Raw genomic sequence first — 23,937 nt, forward strand, 5'->3', positions numbered from 1 at the left:
GATAGTTGTTGCCGAAATTTGCTTGTTTTGGCACTTATGTGTGGTTGTTTAGTGGCATCCCAGGCTTATGTGGTTTTCTGGGGTGTTACATTCTCTCTGGTCAGCAACAAATTTAAGGTATTTTTTATTAATATTTCTCCATTAAAATGAATCTGCAGGGTTCTTAAGCATACCATTAACCCTTCGATCCGTGGCATGCTGTTCATGTGAAAACACGGCGGCCTAGGGGATCTTCTTAACTCCAGTGCAAGTCCAAGGCTAGCCTCAAGTGTATCAAGGGCGTGCCAACTGATTTGATCCTGCAATCAGCAAGAAAGAGAAAAGCAGAGTTAGTCAGCCGATAGCCGATCGGCCGATAGCGTATCGTTGGTGGTCTCTACCGATGGAGTTAGACCAAATCGGCTATAGACTGGATATATTAAAGAATATTAAACCCTAAATATGCCTCATTGGTTGTAACATTGTCTATCAAGATTGATAAAGAAGCTTAAGATAATATTATTAAAATAGCCGATGTAACAATATTTAGTGTAAGAAAGATAATATACTGGCTAATACTCTAGTACAGATCTATATAGGCAAATCAATCTATAGTAATATACCAAATAGAGGTCAATAGTCAATGTTGATAGCCCAGCCGATATGACCTCTACTTGATATATTACTATAAAGTGATCTGTCTATATAGATGGCAAATATACATGAAACAGATAAAGAAGCATGTATATTAGGTAAGAGCGGCTGAAACCCTGATGTTATCCCTGTTAGAAATCAAGAAGCAGGGTAGAGATCAACACGACTTAGTAGGTCGAATGTACTAATGCAACACTAAGTATGAAAAGAAACACAATGTCTAGACAATCAAGCCGTTGATTGATTTTCAAGGTGGTATATGTCTAAGCTAATCTAATCTAGCAAGACGATTTAGCCGATAACGGCAGAAACCCTAAAGCGAGAAGCAGCCGATAGAGCTAAATCGATTTGTTAAAACTAGATTAACATAGACATATGATATCGATGGTCATGATACAAGGACTAAGATATCTAAAACGACATAATAGCCCCAATAGCATAGGCCATCGAGATGAGTTACCTCTTGCGAAGCGAACTCGTCGAAAAGTAAAAACGAAAGGGTCGCGATGCGCCGAAGTTGTATTGGATTGTCCCTCGTATTACAATGCTAAGGGATTCATATTTATACCCCGAATACAGACTTAGTCCATTATGGACACGACTCAAACCTTTCTAAATATAAGATACAAACAAGACCATATATGACGGTCTCTTGCCAAATCTAACACAAACCGACGTAACCAAACTATTTAATAGATACAATTGCCTTACCTGAGCTCTATCTCTAATTGGCAATGACGATTATCCCAATACAGGCCCATGCGAGCCCAAGTCATACCATATCGGCTGTATCGGCCATCGGCTCCATCAACCTTGATCAACTCACACTTTATTTCCAGCTGATATGGTATCCAGCCGATACGCAGTCCGACTCCAAATTCAACTAGATTCCACACTAAATCTGCTTCGATCTTCTTCCTTCTTCGAATCTGATGCAAAATTCCGTTGTTAACACATGCCAACGTAATAACTCTGTTGCCTAGGGATTGGCAAAGATTCTCCTAAGATGATAGGCAAGTACTACACAACCTTCGTCACAATTTCTCTTTGGTTTGTATCAAGAAGCCTTACACACAGGACAAGACTCTAAGTCGGTGTATTCCTTTTAGTACAATATGCAGTCATTTGGACAATCATGAATTCTACGAACCACTAACCCCACACAAAAAATGTTTGCTTCATGTGTCGCTTTGGGCTGTGTGTTCTCTCTTCTAGAAGCAGATCCTTCAATATATCCAACAGTTCTGTAAAACTCTTGTTTGTCCATCCACGACATGCTTTTAGCTTCATTAGATCTAGGGTAGCAACTAACTTTGTATGTTTTGCCTTGCATCCATCGTATAGAGGTGTCTCTGAATCACTAACCAACCTGGTGAACTCATGGTATCTTGCATTGTAAGTTGTCTCCTCAACATCATGCAACATTGCTTGCAATCTTGCATTGTAAGTTGTCTCCTCAACATCATGCAACATTGCTTGCAGAAGATTGTGATTGACATCAACCATTTCACTGCCCAACGGATAAGAAACAAACATGTCAACTTCATTTTCTTCCTAATTTTATCTACCACTCCCTTCATCTATAATATCGATTGATTCATTTTCTCCATGCTTTGTCCAACATGTATAGCCCTTCATGAATCCTCGATATATCAAATGAGAGTGTATATCTACTCTTCTGGTAAACATCTTTTCATTTTTACAATCAACACATGGACAAGTTATATAATCATTGTTCCTTCTTTTCCTCTCCTTCCTCGCTATGTTTATAAAATTTGAAATGCCACTTTTATACTCTTTGCTATGTCGATCATGAAAGTTCAAGTACCATTAATTTGGTTTTGGTAATTAATTATAAATCCAATTATGTGAGACTAATGTTTTTATAACCATTTCTTTGCCTAGTCTCATGTGGATATGAAAGTGTAGTGTGTGAGAGGTGATTCCTGAACTTCATATTAGTTGAGATAGAAACATTCATTGATGGTGGACCTAAATCACAATGATAAAATGCATGGAGATCAATCTATATATATCACTATTTCTCACCATGTACATATTGACATGTTCATATATAATATTTCCACGTGAATAACAATATACATGTGAGACTAATGTTTTGTTTGAGCCTTTTCTTTTGTTTAGTCTCTTTACATTAAGAACATGAAGATGATGAAGGTATACATTTATTTTAATGCCTATATTTGATAAATGCCTTCTATTCTTGTATAGGATAAGTTCCTAATGTTTCATTCATTTTATGCATACTCTTGCTTCACACAAATATTTTGTATGCATGCATTTAGGGGGAGCAAATCCTATACCTTATTTATGCATGTAATTGATGCAAGTTGTTCACTTTCATTTAATTGGGATCTTAACATTTAAGCATATATTTGAGTATATGACACTTGTACTGTTGATTAATACTTATCATTTATTCATATCTTTTTATACATGCGATTGGTTGGTCAACAAGTAAAGGTTGACAACCAGATTATTGAGGCTAATAATTTTATTGTGTTGAATGAGAGAAATAGGTCCCAAGGATTGCAAAGGTGTTGATGCTCAAGTGATATTATTACACCTAAAGATATCAAGGATGGCAGAATGAATATATTGTAGATGTGGAATACAAAGTGGCTACTATGGCAAGACAGTGAAGGGCAAGCAATGCTAGGCCGCGATGGACCATGTGGTGGTGAAGGGCAAGCAAGGGGCTTGGTGCTGAAGAACCAAATCCAATGGTGAAGGACGAGTGACGACTTTGTCATGATGGACCATGCGGAGCCATTTGAAGCTACAAGTAACCACATCAATCATTTCAAGAATATATGGTGAAACGGTTTCGACGTTGGCATTCCTTAAGACAAAGAAAAGATGGAAAGAAGGCATTCCTATTGGTATAATTCTCTTCCTATTTACATTTGAGTATAGGAATGCTGTACTATTAAGAGGGATGCAACGTCGATATGTTTGCGTATGTCTCGGTGCTCAGAGTGACCTATCATAGTGCTACCATAGGAGAAACCCAAGCTTTAACCTATCCTTTGAGTAGTTTTAGACTTTGTTTTTGGTTAAGTTGGTGCTAACAATGGAATTTTACACCAAACTCAGAGAAAAAGGAAGCAGATCGAAGCGGATTTGATGCAAGATCGAGTTAGATTTGAAGTCGGACTGCGCATCGGCTGGACATCGTGTCAGCTGGAATGAAGCTTGATTTAGCCGATATGGCAAGTGGCCTATATGATATGGCTTCGGCTCGGTATGAGCCTAGATTGAGATAACCGCCATTGCCAATTAGACATAGAGCTCGATTAAGGCAATTATATCTATTAATTAGGATATTTATGTTGGTTTTTGTTAGAGATATGGTAAGAGACCTCCGTATGGTCTTGTTTGTATTTTATCTTTAGGAAAGTTTGAGTCATGTTTATAATGGACTAAGTTTGTACTTGAGGTATAAATATAAACCCCAGATCATCTATACTAATATAAAAAGGAGGAGTTGTGCCTATCCAATCCTATGGTGAAATCATTAGAGGAAACTAGGCCCACATGCGAATGCACCAAATCCTCGTCCCCACCACCATAAATTCCTCCACGCGCTAACCTAGCGTAGCAAATTCCTCACCCCACTCCTTTCGTCACCGCATCGTAGTTTTCCCCTCATCGGTCATCATGCCGCCGATAGCGTCCTCCTCTCCTTAGCTCTCCCTCCACAAAATCGCTCAGCCTAGACATGATTCGCCATCCACAAAATCGCTCAATCTCTTCCTCCACTTGACTTGCTGGTCATCTCCTTCACCACAACTGCACACAGCCTCGCCGGAGATCTGCCTGACGGTGGGGTTTGAGGCGGCGCGACGGAGATCCGCCGTGAGCGAAGACCAGTCCCTGCTCCCGCAAGCACGGCCTCAACATCACTTCCTCCTTCCCACCTGACCCCGACTGTGCTCCCGTGGGCGACGAGAGAGTGGGGGCGTTGTTCGCCCTCGCTTAGATTGGCACTGTTGCCAGCCACTCACTCGCCGTCACCAAGATCAGTGCACCCACTGCCACCATCATCGTTATTGTCCACCCCAAGTTGCTACCGATGCCTGCGGACATCAAGCCGCTGCCCTCCACCCCTCTCCTTTCATGGCCGTGACTAGACCACCGCTAGACGTGCACCCTAGGTCACCGACTACCGCGCGACTCCAGCGGCCCCGCTTGCGCGTCCCCTTGGCTGCCGGTGCTTGCTGTTAGAGTATATGGTAGTTAGAGTCATATTAGGATAGGATTGATTTATGTGGACTACTTCCATATCTGTAATCCTTCCTTATCTCCTCCCCATGTACTCCTATATATACCGGCCCCCGAGGCTCAATATAATGTGTCCAATATTCGCAGTATCCTCTCTCCTCCTATACTATCCAACACTTGCGCCCACTCCGCCGACACCCGACCTCCAAGACAACCGCCATTCCCATGGGTGCAGAAGCAGTAGAAGAAGCAGCGCAAGCAGGAGGAGAAGAAGAAGCAGCGGGGAAGGAGGCACCTGATCAGGCTGAACCGGCCACCACCGAGGAGTAAGTGCGAGTAGGCCTTTTCCCTTGATCTTGTTCATGTACTATTTCTTCATTTAGTTCAGCAAGCAAATATGTGATTCATGGATGACTTATGTTGCTGTGTCTTAGAAAATATACGTATTGAATTAATTGTGAATTTATGGTTTGCAAATCTTATATATAGATAATTGATTTATGTTTGTGATCTAAATTGATGTTAGATGCTTCTTTGTTGGGAATGGTCCGCTCTCCCGCAGGCGTGGCTGCTCCGCCTCCATCACACTTTGCTTGGGGTTGCCCTCCAGCCGTGCCCACGCGTGTCGTGCTGTCCCTGATGGACAAAACCCTCCTAACCCACGACCGGCTCTCCACTCCATCTCGCAGTCTTCGAGATCATTTCCACCCCGCCCATGCCTCCAGCCTCCCTGGGGCAGACTGTGCTTGTCTCATGCCCAAACAACTGAGGCAGGGATGGATCAGAGAATCGGAGATGGAGGCCAAACTGGTGATGGCAACCCGGGACGAACTACCATCTCTGAGCTCTATCCAGACCCCATTTGTGGCTCACCTGCTTCAATTTTGATCATGTACTGGGTGGATATATCATTTTGATATGCAGTTCTGAACCGGTAGAGACCTTTGATATGTCAGTTTGGTTCTAAATATTGAATAAGCAGTGTTTAGGTGGCAAATCACAAAAGCAGTGTCAGTGCATTTCTGTTTTTTCTCTTACTATTGAAAGTAAGGAATATATTCTACAATTTATTATTTGATTGGAGATAAGCTTTTGTTTGTTAGTCTGCTAATGGAAACAATATATAGTTTTTAGATCCATCCTCTCTTGCTCCACTGGTCGGTGGTGTCAGCTCCACTGAAGGAGATGCAGCAGGATACAAGTTTCATTTCATGTATACATGTTGGAGGTTGATTTCCTATAAGTATGTTAATTACATGGTTGATGGAATCTTCATGGCATCACGTTCTACTTTGCAAATTTACAAATTATCTTTTCCTTTATAGTTCTGCCCCTATGGACTGACAGGTATTTTGTATCTGAAAATGCAATTGGGGCTTGATGTGGCCATGCGGATTCTTGGGTGAAATATGCAGCAAGTTCCATGGGTGCTTTAAATTTGAATATACCATGGCATCCACAAAAGGGCTTCAGGAATTACGAGGAAGCCAATTAGGATAAGGGCCTCCTGACCTGATGTTGTGTATTGCAAGTACTTCTTTGTATCTCAATTTGGACAATTGTTGTATCAAAAAATTTTGTTAATGAAGCTGATATCTCAATTGTTGTGACTTCTTCCTATGAATACATGTGCTTCAGCATTAAAGAAACAAATGTCTTTAGGTATGCACTTTCAGGAATTATGGGAGAAGATATGGGCCTCCCTCTGCTATCTATGGAGCAACATGCACAATTTAGACAATATGTCAGAGTGCCTGGGGAGACAAGTTGAATTATTATACCATTTCTACATCTCGGTAAAGTTTGTACTTGATGATGTTTTATGGCCATTGTAGTTGTAGGTTAGTTATTCACTGCTATCTCTCCTTTCTTTAGAGAATGGGCTACATGGTGCAATGGTTGCAGTTGTTGGTTTTGAGAAAACTTTTAGTATTTTTGCAGTTCATTGTACTTATTCAGCTATAATAGCCCTCAAGACAAGCATATATCCTAAGGTAACTCACTGTCTACTAAAGTTGAAAAAATAATTTAGTTCATACTTACGGTACTTATTATGTTATAATAGCCCTCAAGACAAGCATATGTTCTAAGGTAACTCACTGTCTACTGAAGTTGAAATATTAATTTAGTTCATACTTGAACTAGTTTATCATAAATAAGGTTTTGTTATGTATATATAACATGTCCAGTGGCGCAAAAGGTGCGTGATTGTTCAAAGGTCTTTTTGCTTAGGCTTATGCTTATTAGCCAAAATTTGAATTTTCAACCTTAAATTTGAAGTAGATTTTGGGGGTTTTTCATCGAAGTTTATTTTTCAGCCTTTTACTTTTAGATAGCTTATGCTTATGCTTTTCTTTTCTTTTTGTTCGACAGTGGAGTTACCTTCAATCCCACTGAAAGACAAATCTTTTTTATTCCAGCTTTTCAAGTGTTCGTCAAGCAATTTTCTCTAACGTTGCACTATTTTCATGGCAAGTGTGTAACAGGGACCTATAAAAATAGGCCATATCATTATTGCTGATATTATTCTTAAAATTTGAAGTGTTGATATATTTATTGCGACAAATGCTGTTAAACTACGTGCATTGCACGTGCACAATTACTAGTTGTAAAAAAAAGGACGACAAAATCCAATACAACTTCGGCGCATCACCACCCTTTTGTTCTTCTCTTCGGCGAGTTCTCTCGACAAGAGGTAACTTGATTCGATGACTTGTACTATCGGGGCTATTATGTCCCTTTAGATGTTTAGCCCTTTTATCATGACCATCTGCTATTATATGTCTTAGTTAATCTAGTCTTAGTATCTCGATTTAGCCCTATTGGCCAGTTCTCCCTTTAGGGTTCTCGCCGATATCAGCTAAATTGTTTTGCTAGATTATATTAGCTAAGGCATGTACCATCCTAAAAAATGGTTAATTACTTGATTGTTTATACTTTTAAGTTTCTTTACATAATTTGCGATACATCATCCCTAGTCATGTCTTGAACCCTAAAAACTAACTTGGAATTAATCATAATTAAGGATAGTATCAAAGTTTTAGCCGATCTTACCTAATATACATGCTTCTTTACTGGATTTATGTATATTTGCCACTTATATAGATAGATCACCCTATATAAATATATCAAGTCTAGATCAGTATCAGTCGGGTTATCAAACTTGGTAACTTATCAGTATTTGATATATTTCTATAGATTGATTTGTTTATATAAGTTTGTACTAGAGTATTATTATCTTTATTTATCTATCTTGCTCTGAATATTGTTCCATCGGTTATTTCTATAGTATTGTCTAAAATAGATTTGATAAACCAAATAGATGATATCACGGCCGATGAGGCATATTTAGGGTTTGTGCTTAATTTATATATCAATCCATAGCCGATTTGGTCTAACTATATCGGCTAGGATCGCCAACGATACGTCATCGGCCTATCGGCTGATCGGCTATCTGTTGACTTACTCTGTTTGTTGTTTTTCTTGTTGGTTGAATCAAACCAGTTGGCACGCCCTTAACACACTCGAGGCTAGCCTTGGACCTGCACTAGAGTTAAGCAGATGTTCTAGGCCGCCATGTTTCCTGTCAACAGTTCGGTAATCCTCTGAGTGAGCTTTCCATAGAGTCCTAGATCATCAAAAACGGACTCCTGAGTAAAAAGTTATGGTCATTTTACTCTGTGCCTTTCAGCAATTCTAAAAAAAATATCAGATATTCTTCCCCATTTTCCTACCATTATGGTGCCTGTTTGTGAGTGGGATTTGAGAAGGGGAAAGAGTTGGATTGAGAGATTAAAAAGTTGAGAGCTACTGAGATTCACTTCATACTTTGAGCACTCAAGTTCATAGCAAGCAAATCTTCGATTGTGTTTGTTACTCTTGGGGACTAAGGTCTCCTAGACGGCTAGGCATCGTCGATGAGCACCCAAGGTTGTGGCGTGCCACGGAAAGTTTGTGAAGGCTTCAATTTCGTCTCCGCAAGGAAAGAAAACAAGAGTGAAACCGAGGAGTGTATTTGTGCAACCTCAAGAGGAAAGGGTTGAAATAGACCCGGCCTTTGTGGCCCCTCGACGGAGACGTAGGATCCGTGGATCCAAACTTTAGGAAACAAATCACGCGTCTCCTCTCTTGGTTTGTCCATTTTTGCCTTCTCTCATATTGTGCTTGAGCTTGATTTTACCCGATCTACTTGTATGCTTAGTAGATATATTTGGTGACCTTATATATTGCTTAGATACCTTGTTTGTGACCTTTTGATTCATATACATTTTGTTTGTTCAAGCTACAAGTTCATAGCTAGCGTTTTATTCCTTTAGGAGGAGCCCTTGGAGGTCGTCGCCGACTGCCTCCTCCACCTTGGCGGTGTTCGTCTCCACGCCCTTCCCAACCCCATTTAGAACCCCACCATGCAGACCTTGGCTGCGCGCACAAATCAGGCCTCAAAATCCAATCAATCACCAAGAAAAGAAGTGTAGAAGAGAAGAGGTGGGATGTGTAATTACCTTTGCACTGCTGCTGGAGGAAGACCAGAGGAGGAGCTGTTGCCGTGGTGCTGCTGCCGGAAGAAGGCCGGAGGAGGAGCTGCTGCTGCACGTGGTGGCCGGATCCGGCGTGACGCAAAGGAGGAGGGGCGCTGCTGCCGCGCGTGGTGGCTGGATCTGGCGGCCCCGACCTCCAAGCGGCCGGATCCGGTGTGACGCGGAGGAGGAGAAGCAGGAGTGGTGGCGGGGGTTGAGGGAGGAGAGGAGGAGCAGTGCGGCTCGGATTGGCGCCGCCGGGTAGAGAAGAAGTGGTGGTGGGGAGAGAGGGAGGAGGGAAAAAAGGAGGAGGCGGAGTAGTGCATGTGCTTGGCAATCGAAAAGATAAAGAGTAGTGCGCTCGGTCAATCAATCTGACGTCCGGACAGTTTTGTTAATAGGTGTTGGTTTTTTCAAAGAACCGACACCCAAGTTCATATTTTAGAGGTCGGTTCTTTTAAAAATCTGGTACCTACAGTATTGGTACCGGTTCTTTTCTTTACGACGAACATCTCTAATATAAGTATATGTGCATGTTCTTTTAAAAAACCGGTACCTATATTATTAGTACCGGTTTTCCTCTAGAATCGGCACCTATAATATTTAAATGTGCCGGTTCTGTATATTTTCATCGTGCGGAGTTGGTTAAATGATTATAGGTGCCGGTTTATTTGTAAGCCGGTCCTTATGTGGTGTTTGTAGTACTCTATGAGTGCTTATGTGTCGGGGATTATTACGGCCGGTCAAAGGTGAGGCTTACGTGATGGGCTACACGCTCCCATCACACAGACTGGTCGGGTTGTGTACCAGTGAGTTAAAAATTTTAGAAGTTTGAAAAGAACTATTACTTTGTATATTCTTTACTGGAGAGAGTAGTATTTGTAAGTATACGAGACCAGGTTTTTGTTTAGTACGGAGGCCTGAAATTATGGGTGCATCTAGCACGGCACTGGTGTGGTTAGGCCTTAAAATTGTACTGCGTACAACAAAGAAAAGTTAACAAGAATGCCTCCATACATTTCATTCCAGTACAGACCTATGCGTGGGGACTTCTATGGATGCATGATTGCATTTTACTACCACCGATCACAGTACACATGTACTACTATATGAGTAGTACTTCCGAAAGGGTTACATACGCGTTATCACTTTCGTGGCAACAGTTAATTACATCTTCCAAATTTCAAATTAACAACTCCCAATAATTCATTGACTATTACAGAGAGTCTGTATGTATGGAACGTCTTATTGCATATATGTTGTAGAATGTATAGCAGGCTTAATTTGTCCTTCTCTACTTTTCTTACGACTAGCAAAGTACTCGTGCCTTGCAATGGATTTCAAAAGATATATATGAAATTCTTGACTTGAAAATTGTATTTGTCAAACATAAGTTACAAGCAAAAATGTAGCAAAAGACTAAGCCACACACACAATGATATACTTATTTAGCCTTACAAGGTACCACCAACTCTTAAGTAATGGCATATTATATGTCTATATGTATTCCCCATTAAGTGTAAGGAGTGCTATTTCTCTAAGTCACATCATCTCAATTATTTGTAGCTTTTGAATCATTTGTCAAGGGTGCAAATTGCATCCCTTCTCCTGAAAACTTTATAAAAATCATATAACTCAATTATTTATAACCTTTGGATAATTGAAAAAGTATATACTTCCCCCGTTTCATATTATAAGACTTTCTAGCATTACCCACATTATATATATATATATAGTAGCTCTATTATACACCCCTCCCTTAAAATAACTATTCTACACCCCCCCTCTATCCTACCCTATCCGGCCCACCTCCCCTTCTCCCCTCCCGTGCGCTTCTCCCTCTCCCCTCTGCGCCCGCGCGCCCCGCCTCCTTCCACTCCTCTCGATCTCCCTCCCCCGTCCCGGCGCCCCCACCCCTCCTCTCGATCTTCTCTTTTTTTTTCTCTTTTTTTTCTTTTTCTTCGGTTTTTCTCTCCATCCCTTCTCTTTATTTTTTCCCATTCTTCTCTTTTTCTAGAAAAAATAAAAATAATTTGGTAAATTAAAGACTAGAACCCATGACCTCATGGCTTATAACAAACTCTCTTAACCAATTTACCTTATGACACTTTGTAATTTGAGATCATTGTTTGTTTTTTTATATCTGTTCAAATTTTGTGAATACAAACTCATTATATTACTGTAGGAATCATACCTTGTTATTATAATTCGGTAGTAACATTATCATAAAAGTGCAGTAACATGATACGTTACTGCGAGATTTATAGTTGGTTACTGCGAAATTTATAGGTCTTTACTGAAATTTTGCAGTAACTACATGACAAAACTTACAGTAACAGAGAACATGCATAGTAACAGTGGCACTATAGTAGTAATGTTTTTTAGAGATAAAATATTTTAAATCTCAATCTTTAGAGAGTAGTAACGTACACGTCATGTTTTATTTTTCTAACCCATTTGCATCATGGCGTTCGTGAAAAAAAGTTCTTAACAAAACTAGAACCATCATAACTATTTTTTAACGTCATTACTGAGGAAAGCAGTCATGTTACTACACATTGGCCGTCGTGTTACTACGCTGTTCCAGTGAGACGAGAACTAAAAAGAGGTAAATCTCAATCTTTAGAGAGCAATATCTCTCACATCATATCTTGTTTTTCTAATCCGTTTACACCATGATGTTCATAAAAAAACGGTTAACGAAACTAGATCCATTATGACTACTTTTTGACGTTGTTACTGCAAGAAAGTTGTCTTGTTACTGCATGATGACCATCCTGTTACTGCACAATTCCTACAAGACGAGAACAGCAAAGTGGTGGGCGGGGGAGGGAGTGGTGGGCGGGTTTGACCGGCGGGAGGACGCTTTGACCAAGGTGGGAGGGGGGTTTTGGGCCCTAGGGAGGGTGGGGGAGGTGGGTTTGACCCATGGGAGGAGGGGTGTAGAATAGATTCAAAATATATATATATATATATATATATATATATATATATATATATATATATATATATATATATATATATATATATATATGTAAATTAACTGGTGCTACATGGAGTATGGGCTCCAAGATTCAAATTGCGTATATACCCAATTTGAATGTTTAAATGTTTTTTTTAAATGTTTAGATATGAATATTAACTTCTTTACTAACAAGTTCAAACAAGTTTGAACTGAGTTTGAACTTTTTTTTTTAGATTTTGGTTCTAGATATATAACATCTAAACATATAATTCGTTATGTATGTAATAATGAATTGTGAAATGAAGTTGAGTTTGAGTTGTTTTGTTGTTAGGTATTTGTATGAATTAAATTCATATACCTAGATATCTACTTACAATTTGTAAATTTTTAAAAATTTGAGAGAATTTGTGTTTTTTATACCTTAGAGCCCGGACACCATAAAGTCCCCTATGGATATCATATATATATATATATATATATATATATATATATATATATATATATAACACGATCATGCTACGTAGCGCGACACACAGACGTAGCACGCTAGGAAACTACGTAGCGCCTCTCACAGGAGCGATCTCCTCCTGTTTTTCCGTTTCTCCTTCCTCCCTTTCTGTTTCTGGGTTTTTCGTATTTTTCCTCCCACCAAGAGTGTTTTCCGTTTTTTTCCTGCACAACTGCCACCCGGTCTCCACGTGCCCTCCTCAAGCCCCTTTTCTCACTCCATCAGTTCACACGGTGAGTAAAAATATTCTTGAGAGAAATCAGGTTCCCATAATCAGTAAAAAAATTCCTTAACAAAATCAAACCCTCTTTCTATGGGCAATAAAATTTTTACTCCTAGAGTCTCCATAATCAGTAAAAAAATTCCTTAGCGAAATCAAACACTCTTTAGACCGACAGTAAAATTTTAACTCCCCAAATCCCAATAATCAGTAAAACCCTCTTTGGACGGGCAGTAAAATTTTTACTCCCCACAAGTTCAGATACTCATCAAGATCACACTCTTTCGACCGATATTAAAATTTTTACTCCCAAATCCCCATAATAACTAGTAAAAGAAGCGAAATCAAACCCTCTTTAGACTGGCAGTAAAATTTTTACTCCCACAAGTTCGGGGCTGGATAATACTCATCAAGACCAAGGTTAGTGAAATTTTTACTCCAGCATATTTCTTACATCATTGGCGTTCATAGTAATATTTTTATCACATATATTTTGGTAATTCTTTTACTCAATCTGTTCGTATGGAGAAGAGAAAGAGAATTTTTTTCAGGCATTAACATATGAGAACCATTATCATTTTTACGGGACATATTAACACATACAATCAAAATTAGGGAGTATTACATTCAATCATGCATATGAAATTATCAATCACACAAAATCTTCTGTGCGTAAAAAACTACAGAAACAACAGGAGGAAAAAATAACATCTCCATCCAAGGGAGGAGAGGAGACACAGCAGAGATGTTGATGGCATGAGGTGCTGACGTGCTGCAGCAGTTGGCGGCGACTACTCGAGACAGATAGACTAGCAGCTCCAATCCCATCCCAGCCACCAGCAGCTGTTGGCATCGAAGCAGGAGCAAGGCGACAGGGCTCCAGTTTAGCCCCGCACAAAGCATGGTCGGGGTTGGACTCGGGTTCATCTGCCAGCCAGACTACGCCGCTGTGGCCTAGAGCACCGCCGCGCGACGTCCACCATCTCCCCGTCACCTACTCCTTCGCCGTTCCTGTCGGGATAGGACAAGGCGCTGGATCCCACACCGGGGAGGAGTTTGGCCTGCAAATCCGGCGCAGCCAAAGCTCACCAGCACCTTCATCGGCCTCCTCACCATCCTCATCGACAGCGGCCTAGTCCGCCTGTAAGCTGGTCACCGGGGCTGACGTCCATTGGCGCAACATTTTCCTCCTCTTCTGGCTTGAACGCAGCCTACGCACGGTGAGCAAGAAGAAGGCGACCTAACACCAAGGTCCTCCCTGACGATTGATCCAGTGCCCTGCTTCAGGACCACCACCACAGATCAAGGAGCGCGTCCTCCTGATCCGCCCTCCTCCACGCTGCAGACGGCTGCTCATCGTTTGAAGAGCTGTTGGAGTAGTTCGTCGTCTCCTCACCCGCCGCCCGTCGACCGGTGGCCTAAGCCACACAGAGGGCGAGCACCGCCCGTCACCCTCTAGCACGGACAGAACCACTGGGCAACCTCGTCGGTGCGCGTGCTGGTCACCGACCGCCGTCACCGAATTGCTGCCATGGCCAGCCACGCGCTCAGATCCGAAATACCCGGAGAGAGTAAGAAAAAATAGGATCGGATATGTGATTGGTTACAAGGTGAGAAAACAACATACATATATATGCTGAAAATTGGGTAACATTAAGTTAAAAGTTTACTCGGATTATAAGCGTGGGGGAGGAGGCGCAGGGGTAAGTTAAATTTTAACTACATACTGTGGACTGGGAGGAGGGAGGTTGCACCAGGGTGGTGGCGCTGTGTCGCTCCACCTAGTTAGGCAGCGCCCATAGCGCTATAATATATATATATATATATATATATATATATATATATATATATATATATATATAAACATATATATATATATGTATGTATGTTAATGAATCTAAACATATATGTGCGCCTAGATTTATGAACATCTATATGAATATGGACAATGCTAGAAAGTCTTATAACCTGAAACGAAGGTAGTAGTAAGTAAGAAAGAAAATCTTACAACTTGTGTATACTATTTTATCACACAATTTTCTCGCGGCAACACGCGGGATATCCATCTTGATCCTTTAGTTTACTAGTGGTCAAAGATTTTTTAGCCACATAAATTATGTCATGTCATATGTTTGTTATAAAAGTTTAATACACTCTCTGTCATGGTCATGGATATCACATACCTAATAGTAGTTGACTAAACTTGGCAGGGCCCACCACATACGATATCTTATACGAAAACAAATCCCGTATATATAAGGAGTTCCGGATAAGAAAGGATAAATAGAGTTCTATATAGAAACGATAAGGACTACTCGGATTGTATCCATATTTATCTCCCTAGTTTTACTTGGACAAGGAGGCATCTATGGGTATAAATACAAGCCCTCTAAGGAGGAGAGGAGATACATCATAAAGCCACAAGACACACCCACCATAGGCGCACAATACACAAGCCAATATACGCCAAGACAAGTCGTCGCATATCAACATCAGAGATAAGCCTAGACATATCCCATCCGGTGCCTACGGAAGCCGACAAGAGGGATCAAGTGCCATCTCTGATCTCGACGTGTTCGTACTTCAGGAGGAAGACTACCCTGTCGTCGACTACGAGATGGTTATCTAGCCGCCAAATCGACGACAACTAGATAGGTTATCCCAAATACTGTATTTGTGTGATCCAGATGAATAAAGAGCAACACCGGCTTCGGCTAACAGGATGTAGGGCTATTACTTGTCAGATAAGGGGCCCGAACATGTATAAAAATCCTTGTCTCTATCTCTTTTACCTCAATCTCGCACATACCCTAGTACCAACGATCTCCATACCATCAAATAACGTAGTCGCGGTACCAACCGTTGACAGCGGTGCGCCAGGTAGGGGAATTTTTGGTGCTTCAAGGTTTCAACGACATGGGTTCAAGAGATGGATTCTCCAATGACAAATTACTCGACGACTTCGGCTGTAGGGAAATCTAACCCGACCGGAGTATGTCCCCCGACGAGATCGGGACCATCGCCAAATATTCGATCCGTCGAGATCGACCAATATTTAAGATTTCGTCACAGCGGAAAACCAACAGTATCGACGACATGAGAGATTGATCCAATATGTGTCGGTCTTATTCCTAACAGGGTGTCCTCGGACACGTTGGCCCGATTCGTACCGAGATCAAACGTCGCGCTGCTAGCTGGTGCAAGGCATTGGCCCGCTGAGTCCAAGCTGGACATGACATCCACTATCATCGACCGAGTACGCCGACGGACATGAGGATACAAACCAAGAGCATGCATGCATGCGTGGACCAGCCAACATGCATCCACACAGTGCATGTGAAAATTGCTTCGTTAAGACATGTCTATACTACTCGGACACGTGCACACAAGGTAATTAGTGAGATTGATTTTTTTTAAAAATTAATCTACTAAATTCGTAGATATATCCAGCATATATCTACAAAGATACGCAATATTTTATATACAATTTACCGTACCTATTTTTCAGATATATATACAATATTATCAGATCAATAATTTATTATGTTTACCTAGACCGTGTTTTTTATACAATATTTATTGTGCGAGTGTTTCCAATATTAAGCCAACCACGGTTTAATACTGGGGCTCGCCCTACTTTTTTCAAGTATAAATCATGCTTGTTTACGGTTTACATAATGCCCGATATTTAATTTGCTTGTTATATCCTGATAATACTATAACTCTAGAAGATTCATGCAGTTTTTTGAGTAAATACTCGATATTGTCTACTATATTGTCTTCTAGAAAATATTTTTCAGGAACAATTGAGCACTCGAGTACGATGTGGTCGAGTACACCGCATTATCGAGAACGTTCTCGAAAAATGCTGAGTTGTCGCACCCAACCTACCAACAAAGACCGACGACTTATCTCATATATAGCGTTGGCTACGGCTAGACTATTTGAGAAAATATTGTTAACAGATAATTCCCCCGCGAACGTTGTCGGCTTGATCATCCGACATGATTGCGAACAGACATCCGGATATGCTATAAGTTGGGTATGTGAGTCATGCTGGCCACATGAGATGCACATGTAATAACCAACTCTAGCGCCCCTATAGGTGATTAAGAGATGCCTAATCCTAGTTATCGACCAGACAGTTGTAGCGACATCTCATCGCCTATCAATTTAAATTCACTTGTGGACCGTTGAACTCCATCTATCGTTGTCCAAGACTCCATGCCTCTACGGTCTTACACCAGGATCGACCAAGTGAGTACGGCAAATATTGATAAAGGGGGGTCGTGGATAACAAGAGAAGTTTCATCTTCAGGTGATCGAGATACGCCTACACCTGGTCCTCGACCAGTACATCGTAGTGATCTCTCACCACCTAAAAATTCATCTTCAGGTGATCGAGATACGCCTACACCTGGTCCTCGACCAGTAGATCTTAGCGATCTTCAGGTGACCAGTAGATTGTTGACCAGTTGGTTACAACAATCTCTCGACATCTAACGCGACAATCAACATTGCCGTGATAGCGACAACCAAGACCGACTAGATCGCCGTTGTCACCAGGACGACAACGTCCAGGACTAATGACATCGGAACGACAACGGACAAGGTTAACGACATCACGACATCACACGACGACGACAAAACTTGAGATCCCCATACTTCTAGAGGGCTCGAGGATGAGGTAGTAGGTCCAGGAACGGAACCTCCGACTACGGTAATTCCTCATTGCCTTCGTCGTCATCAGGAGGCAGTTCTCGCAGGTCACGAGAATGTCATCCATCTATTACTCTGGATTCCCTTCAAGTGGTCGAGGTACTACTACAACTGGTTCTCTACTAGCAACGTAGCGATCCTCGTACCATGACTTCTAATGGTCGAGGTGCGACTATGACTGGTCTTCCACCAGTAGCGTAGTGGTCCTCGTACCATGTCTTCCAAAGGTCGAGTTACGATTACAACTGGTCCTCAATTAGCAGTGTAGCGGTCCTCGCACCTCAATTTCAAACGGTTGAGAGACTCCTACTCCTGGTTCTCGAACCAGTAGGTCATAGCGATCTCTCATACCTCCACTTCAAGTGGTCGAGTTATGACTACAACTGGTCTTCGACCAACGGTGTAGCGATTCTCCCACTACTTTTGTGATTTGTTGAGTACAACTATACACCTGGCCTTTGCCCAGTGTGGTGGTCGTCTCATCATCTACATCAACTTCTGTAAGTGTTTATATGTGCAATATTTGTCCGATGATCCTCTTTTCTTATATCTCCTCGTCTTCGAAGTCGGTCCTATCGTCCCTTTACACTATTCTGACAAGCCTCCGAGAAACCTAAGGGAATTTTGGCTAGGGACGCCCAGAGTAGATAAGGTCTTGTTGGATTATGAGAGCCGAACGACCATGTCAAACCTGGTCATGTAAGAGTGCTCAATGGACGCGTATTAACAAGGCCGTGTAATCGGAAATTGATTTTTCCAACTTCACAGCTGGGGGCTAGGATTTGTCAGCTTCAGCATGGTTTGTTATAAGATTTAAGTTGTCTCTGTGGAAAATGGCTTTTTCATAAAAACAACTAGGGGCTAGGAATGGTACCAAACTCCGATTGCTAAGGGTGACTCTAGCGAGAGTACTCTTTTATCGTCACATGCAGATTCAATTTATTTTCGATTTTTCTATACATATTATATCATGTTACCCTTGAGTGTTCGCTCGAGGGCTATTTCTATTTAATATTCTATTTTGAGTATTGATTTTAGGAAAGTTCTATTCAATATTGTCGAAGACTCCGTGTCTCTACGGTTCTACACCGGGATTGACTAAGCGAGTATGGCAAATGTTCTGAGTATTGATTTCAGGAAAATTAGACATCAAAATAATCAAGTCAGATTTCAAGGCTCTATCGTAGATTCTATGCCTACTCGATTACTCGAGAACGGTTGATTGGGCTCGACAAGGAATATGGAATGAAGCGATGGTCTACCCACCGAGATGGAATTTCTTGACTTCAATCCAAATTCTCGATTACAGCAAGACAAGAAACTTAGTCGCATGCTCTGTATCTTCTCGGTCGACATCGGAGATTAACCTAGACAAACCTAATATAGTGCCTACAAAGGCCGATAAGAGGAATCTAGCTAGCCTTATTTCTGATCACACCGAGAACGGTCAAGCGATCACGACAATAGTTGTTCCAAAGTCTTCGATTGAGAACCTTAACTCGTTCATTTGCAATGAAGTCGGGGGTTACTGTCATGGTTATGGATACCACATACCTAATAATAGTTGACTAAACTCGGCAGGGTCCACCACATACCATGTCTTATACGGAAACAAACCTCGTATATAGAAGGAGTTCCGGATAAGGAAGTATAAATAGAGTTCTATATGGAAACGACAAGGACTACTCGGATTGTATCCATATTTATCTCCCTAGTTTTACTTGGATAATGGGGCATCTATGGGTATAAATACAAGACCCCTAGGAGGAGAGGGGATACACCACAAAGCCACAAGACACACCTACCATAGACGCACAATACATAAGCCAATATACGCCAAGACAAGTCGCCGGATATCAACATCAGAGATAAGCCTAGACATACCACATCCCGTGCCTACGGAAGCCGGCAAGAGGGATCAAGTGCCATCTCTGAGCTCGATGAGTTCGTATTTCAGAAGGAAGACTACCCTGTCGTCGACTACGAGATGGTTATCTAGCTGCCAAATCGACGACAATTAGATAGGTTATCCCAAATATTGTATTTGTGTGATCCAGATGAATAAAGAGCAACACCGACTTCGGCCAACAGGATGTAGGGCTATTACCTGTCAGATAAGGAGCTCGAACCTGTATAAAAATCCTTGTCTCCATCTCTTTTACCTCAATCTCGCACATACCCTGGTACCAACGATCCCCAAACCATCAAATACTGTAGTCGCGGTATCAACTGTCGATACTCTCCATAAAAATATATAGTAGCAATATAGTATCAGATAAAATATGTCATAGTACTACTAATTTATATGGACCTCATCTAAATTGATAGTGTTAAGATGTGCCTTATTCAGGACGAAGGAAGTCAAGTAAAACAACGATCAAACAAACCCTTAAAAACGCACGCAACAGACTAACAGGGAAGAAGCACCTTGACTCGATAAAATAATATAAATAAATTAAATAGTTATTTTGTTTAGAGATGACTGGATTCGAGGCATACGTGATCAACAACACAACACCGTCTTTGAAAGCAGAAAAGAAGCTGGTACTTGTTTCTTCCCCCAAGGTCGCTTGAGCTTATCGGGATGCCCGAATCGGACACTCCTACTGGAACTCCTTTTCTTTTTTCTTTTTAATAACGCTCGAAGATGAGTTGGATTATTCTCCTCTCCGTTCAAAAGGCCGTAGTTTCGTTCGAATTAGCTGTTTGGCTCAGCTTATTAGCGCCATGCGAATCAGCAGAGTACTAATAAATTATTACGTACTATTATAAGTCTGAAAACATTTATTTTTTCAAGGGAAAAGCCTGAATTACCCTGAATTATTAGGTGACTAAGAATTACCCTAAACTTGAAAACTAAATATCTTTCACTCTCAACTAGTAATATCAGATAAAAACCCCTCTGAGCACTGTTTTGGATAGTTTTAACTTGAAATTGCACACGTAACGCCAACGTGGCAATCCAGTTAGTAAAAAAAATATAAGAGAAATCCATGGACACACTTGTCATCTCTCCCTCAAGCCATCCTCTCATGTGCTCTCTCTCTCTCTGCAATAGCTGCAATGGAGGTGGCATTGTCCACGGCCTTGGTTCGTCGTCGCCTCGACGGCACCAGGGGCGCAGCGGAGGTCGAGCTAGCTCTGGGATGGCCTCAGGTGCGGTTGGTCTCGGCGACGGCAACCAGCTCACAAAGCGGCGGATCTATTGTTCCTAGCCCCGGGACGAATCTGCCGTTCCCAGCCTCAGGTGCGGCAGGTCTCGGCGGTGGTAGATCTGGTGCCCTCGGCCCTAGGAGGGGTGGATCCGCTGCCCCAACTTTGGGTGCGACAGTTCTCAATAGCGGCGACGACGACGTTGAGTGGCATGGAACCGGCAAGGTGGCGAAGTCGGATGCCTACTCCTAGCTTTCCGCCTCTATCGCCATCGTCACCACCTTGTCAAGTTGCTTTCTCCCTCCGACTCTTGGTTTGCAAGTGGCCGACGATGACCGAGATGCGACGGAAAGTATGGAGACGACGACCTCCGCCGGAGTGCGCATGTGATGGCTAAGAGAGCTACTGCCCGCAACATCCTCTTCACGCGTCACAACTGTCGTCGGAGTGTGCCTCCGTCTCCCACCATGTGCCGGAGTGCGCCGGCGGAGGCCGAGGAGAAGTTATGCGGTCGTAGAGGAGGCGCATGCCGGCGGAGGCTGAGGAGGACCCGCCTCCCCCGCTAGTCGCCCCCAGCTGCCTTCGCCGCTCTAGCTCATCCGCCCTGCTGTTGTGTAGTGTCGTCCCCTGCCGATGGACAGACTAGGAGGGAAGGGTGAAGAGAGAGGGGGTGAGAGGGAGAGAATATGACATGAGGGTCCCACCATTTTTATAAAAAAAAAGTGCTGACTAGATTACCACATATAGAGCTAAAACCAACTACCACATATAGAGCTAAAACCACTCCGTATTGAGTTAAAAGGGTTCTGCATCTAGTATTAATACTTGACGGTGAAAATTGTCTAGTTTTCGTGTTTAGAAGGTAATTCGTACTTACCCAATAGTTCAGGGGTAATTCAGACTTTTCCTTTTTTAAAAAATGAACTTCTATATACATATATTTTTAAAAATACATTTAAAAATACATTGTTTAGCAGTATGAGAAATATGCTTATGATAAACGAGAAAATAGGTGAGAAAATAATCTGTTTAGAATTCAGCCTCAGAGAAAAAAAATCATTTGGTCAGGAGATCTTATTTCATGATTGATAAATGTTTTTAATGAAATAAACACCTGTATATATGAATATTCGTGGATATAAAGTTGATGCTTTAGATTTGTCCTACCTTATGTTCTTATGTTTTCTTGTTGCTATGTCATGTGTATCTTTTAAACGAAGTTTTCAACTTTCTTGTGTTCTTAATTTCTATAGAAATTTAATGAGTATGACACTTTATTCTTGTGTTTTTTGTTTTTACAATCTTGTGCTTCAAAGGAGCTGTATACGAGATTAGGTGTAGAAAAAAAATGATGCAACACTATAAATTGTACTACGTAGCAACTACTAATATGGCATTTCTACACAAACATGCCAGCAAACTCACGATAAAAGCATGTGCCTACTCTTCACCAGATTCCGCCATTAAATTTAGCGTAAATATTATACGAACCCACTTACATGACGCGCGAGTGTGCAAGCAATAGTTCAAAAGGAAAAAGAAAACTTCAAAAGTTTTAAAACATACTGTAGGAGTATTAATCATTCTAAAAGCATTTCAAATCAAACAACAAACAAAATATTTTTCATCCTTATCAAGAGAACGCAAGGACAAATAAATTAGATTCCTCTCATATTGCCAAATTGTCCAAAATCTGGACCATGCATGATGCGACCACCACCCCATCAGCCCATCTGATAGCGAGCGACAAGCAGGACAGATCCGCGCGGAAAATCCCAAACTCGCCCGCCCGCATGGGATCCAACCCCCAACCTGTGATCTCCTCTACTCTCTTCTACTCCGTTCTATAAAAAATTCAATCTACATAAAAACTTATTAGGATTTATTATTGTACGAAGTATTCCATCATGTTATTAACCTTTTATGGGTCTAATAGAAACCAATCTAGATAAAGACTCATTTAAACAATTACATTTATTGTGTTAGAAAGTATTTTATCATATTATTGATTTTCTATAGATGGAGGAAGTACTCCCATCCAGGGTTTCCCAAACCGTCGAGGCCAGGGTTACCGTGTAAAATTTATCAAAAATTCAAATTATTTTTTAAATTTATTTAAATTTCAGGAGGTTATTATGGTATTTATATTACCGTACTCTATGATAAACCCGATAACTATGGTAACCGCGCGGCAGTAAAGGAAACCTGCTCCCATCTACTCCACGGCCTCACTCACTGCTCTGCTCTCTCTCCCCGCGGTTAAACTTAAAGCTACTATCGCTAGCGCTTTGCCTTGGCTACCGTGCCTCTTGACAAAAACCAAAGCCCAACTACTCCCCAGTCCCCACTGCTGCAATGTCTGCTCGTGTTCTGCGGCTGTTACGGTAGTTTAAGAGCAAGTTTAATATTATAGCCTATTACTGGCTTCAATTTATCTATAGCTAATCTAATAGCTAATTGATATAATAGTTGTTTACTATACTATTAATATATGGTCCCACCTATTATACACACTGTGTTTTGAAATCCGTGCTGCAGCTGGCTACAGATCTCTAGCCCATTTCTCTTCTCTCTCATCTTTTATCTAATTAAAATATATTTATAGCTGACTAATAGTCTGCTATTATACCTGCTCTAATAACTTTGTTTTACTGCTAATTATAATCACCAGTAGAGAGAGGGGGGAGGAAACTGTGATCTCTGGTCTCCATCTTTTAGCAATAGTACGCATAATTTATAAGTAAATATTTTATATGTATGTTATGATTTAAATATCAATATTGAAAATTAAATTTATATAAATTCCTTTTTAAAATTCAAAATTTGACAGCAGCTGATTCTAAACGAAGCAAATCATTGGGGCCTCTGAACAGAGTGACAATAGTGTGCAACTGTTGACGTACTAGTAGAAGGAGAGTAGTACCACTACCGTGGTAGCAGCTGCTTAACTTTGCCCACCGGCCACCGTTCAGGGGCC

The 23,937-nt window shown here is 41.3% G+C and overlaps 1 long non-coding RNA gene across 1 annotated transcript; it reads right to left on the reverse strand.

Annotated features, from left to right (window-relative positions):
- Positions 1–8,451: 8,451 nt before the first annotated feature.
- LOC136353866 (uncharacterized) lies at positions 8,452–8,704 on the reverse strand. Its single transcript, XR_010737366.1, has 2 exons — positions 8,613–8,704; positions 8,452–8,528 (listed from the first exon to the last, which is right to left on the reverse strand). It is a non-coding gene; the product is annotated as an uncharacterized lncRNA (long non-coding RNA).
- Between the last annotated feature and the right edge of the window lie 15,233 nt (positions 8,705–23,937).

This window comes from Oryza sativa, chromosome 11 (assembly GCF_034140825.1).
Source record: "Oryza sativa Japonica Group chromosome 11, ASM3414082v1".
NCBI lineage: Eukaryota > Viridiplantae > Streptophyta > Magnoliopsida > Poales > Poaceae > Oryza > Oryza sativa.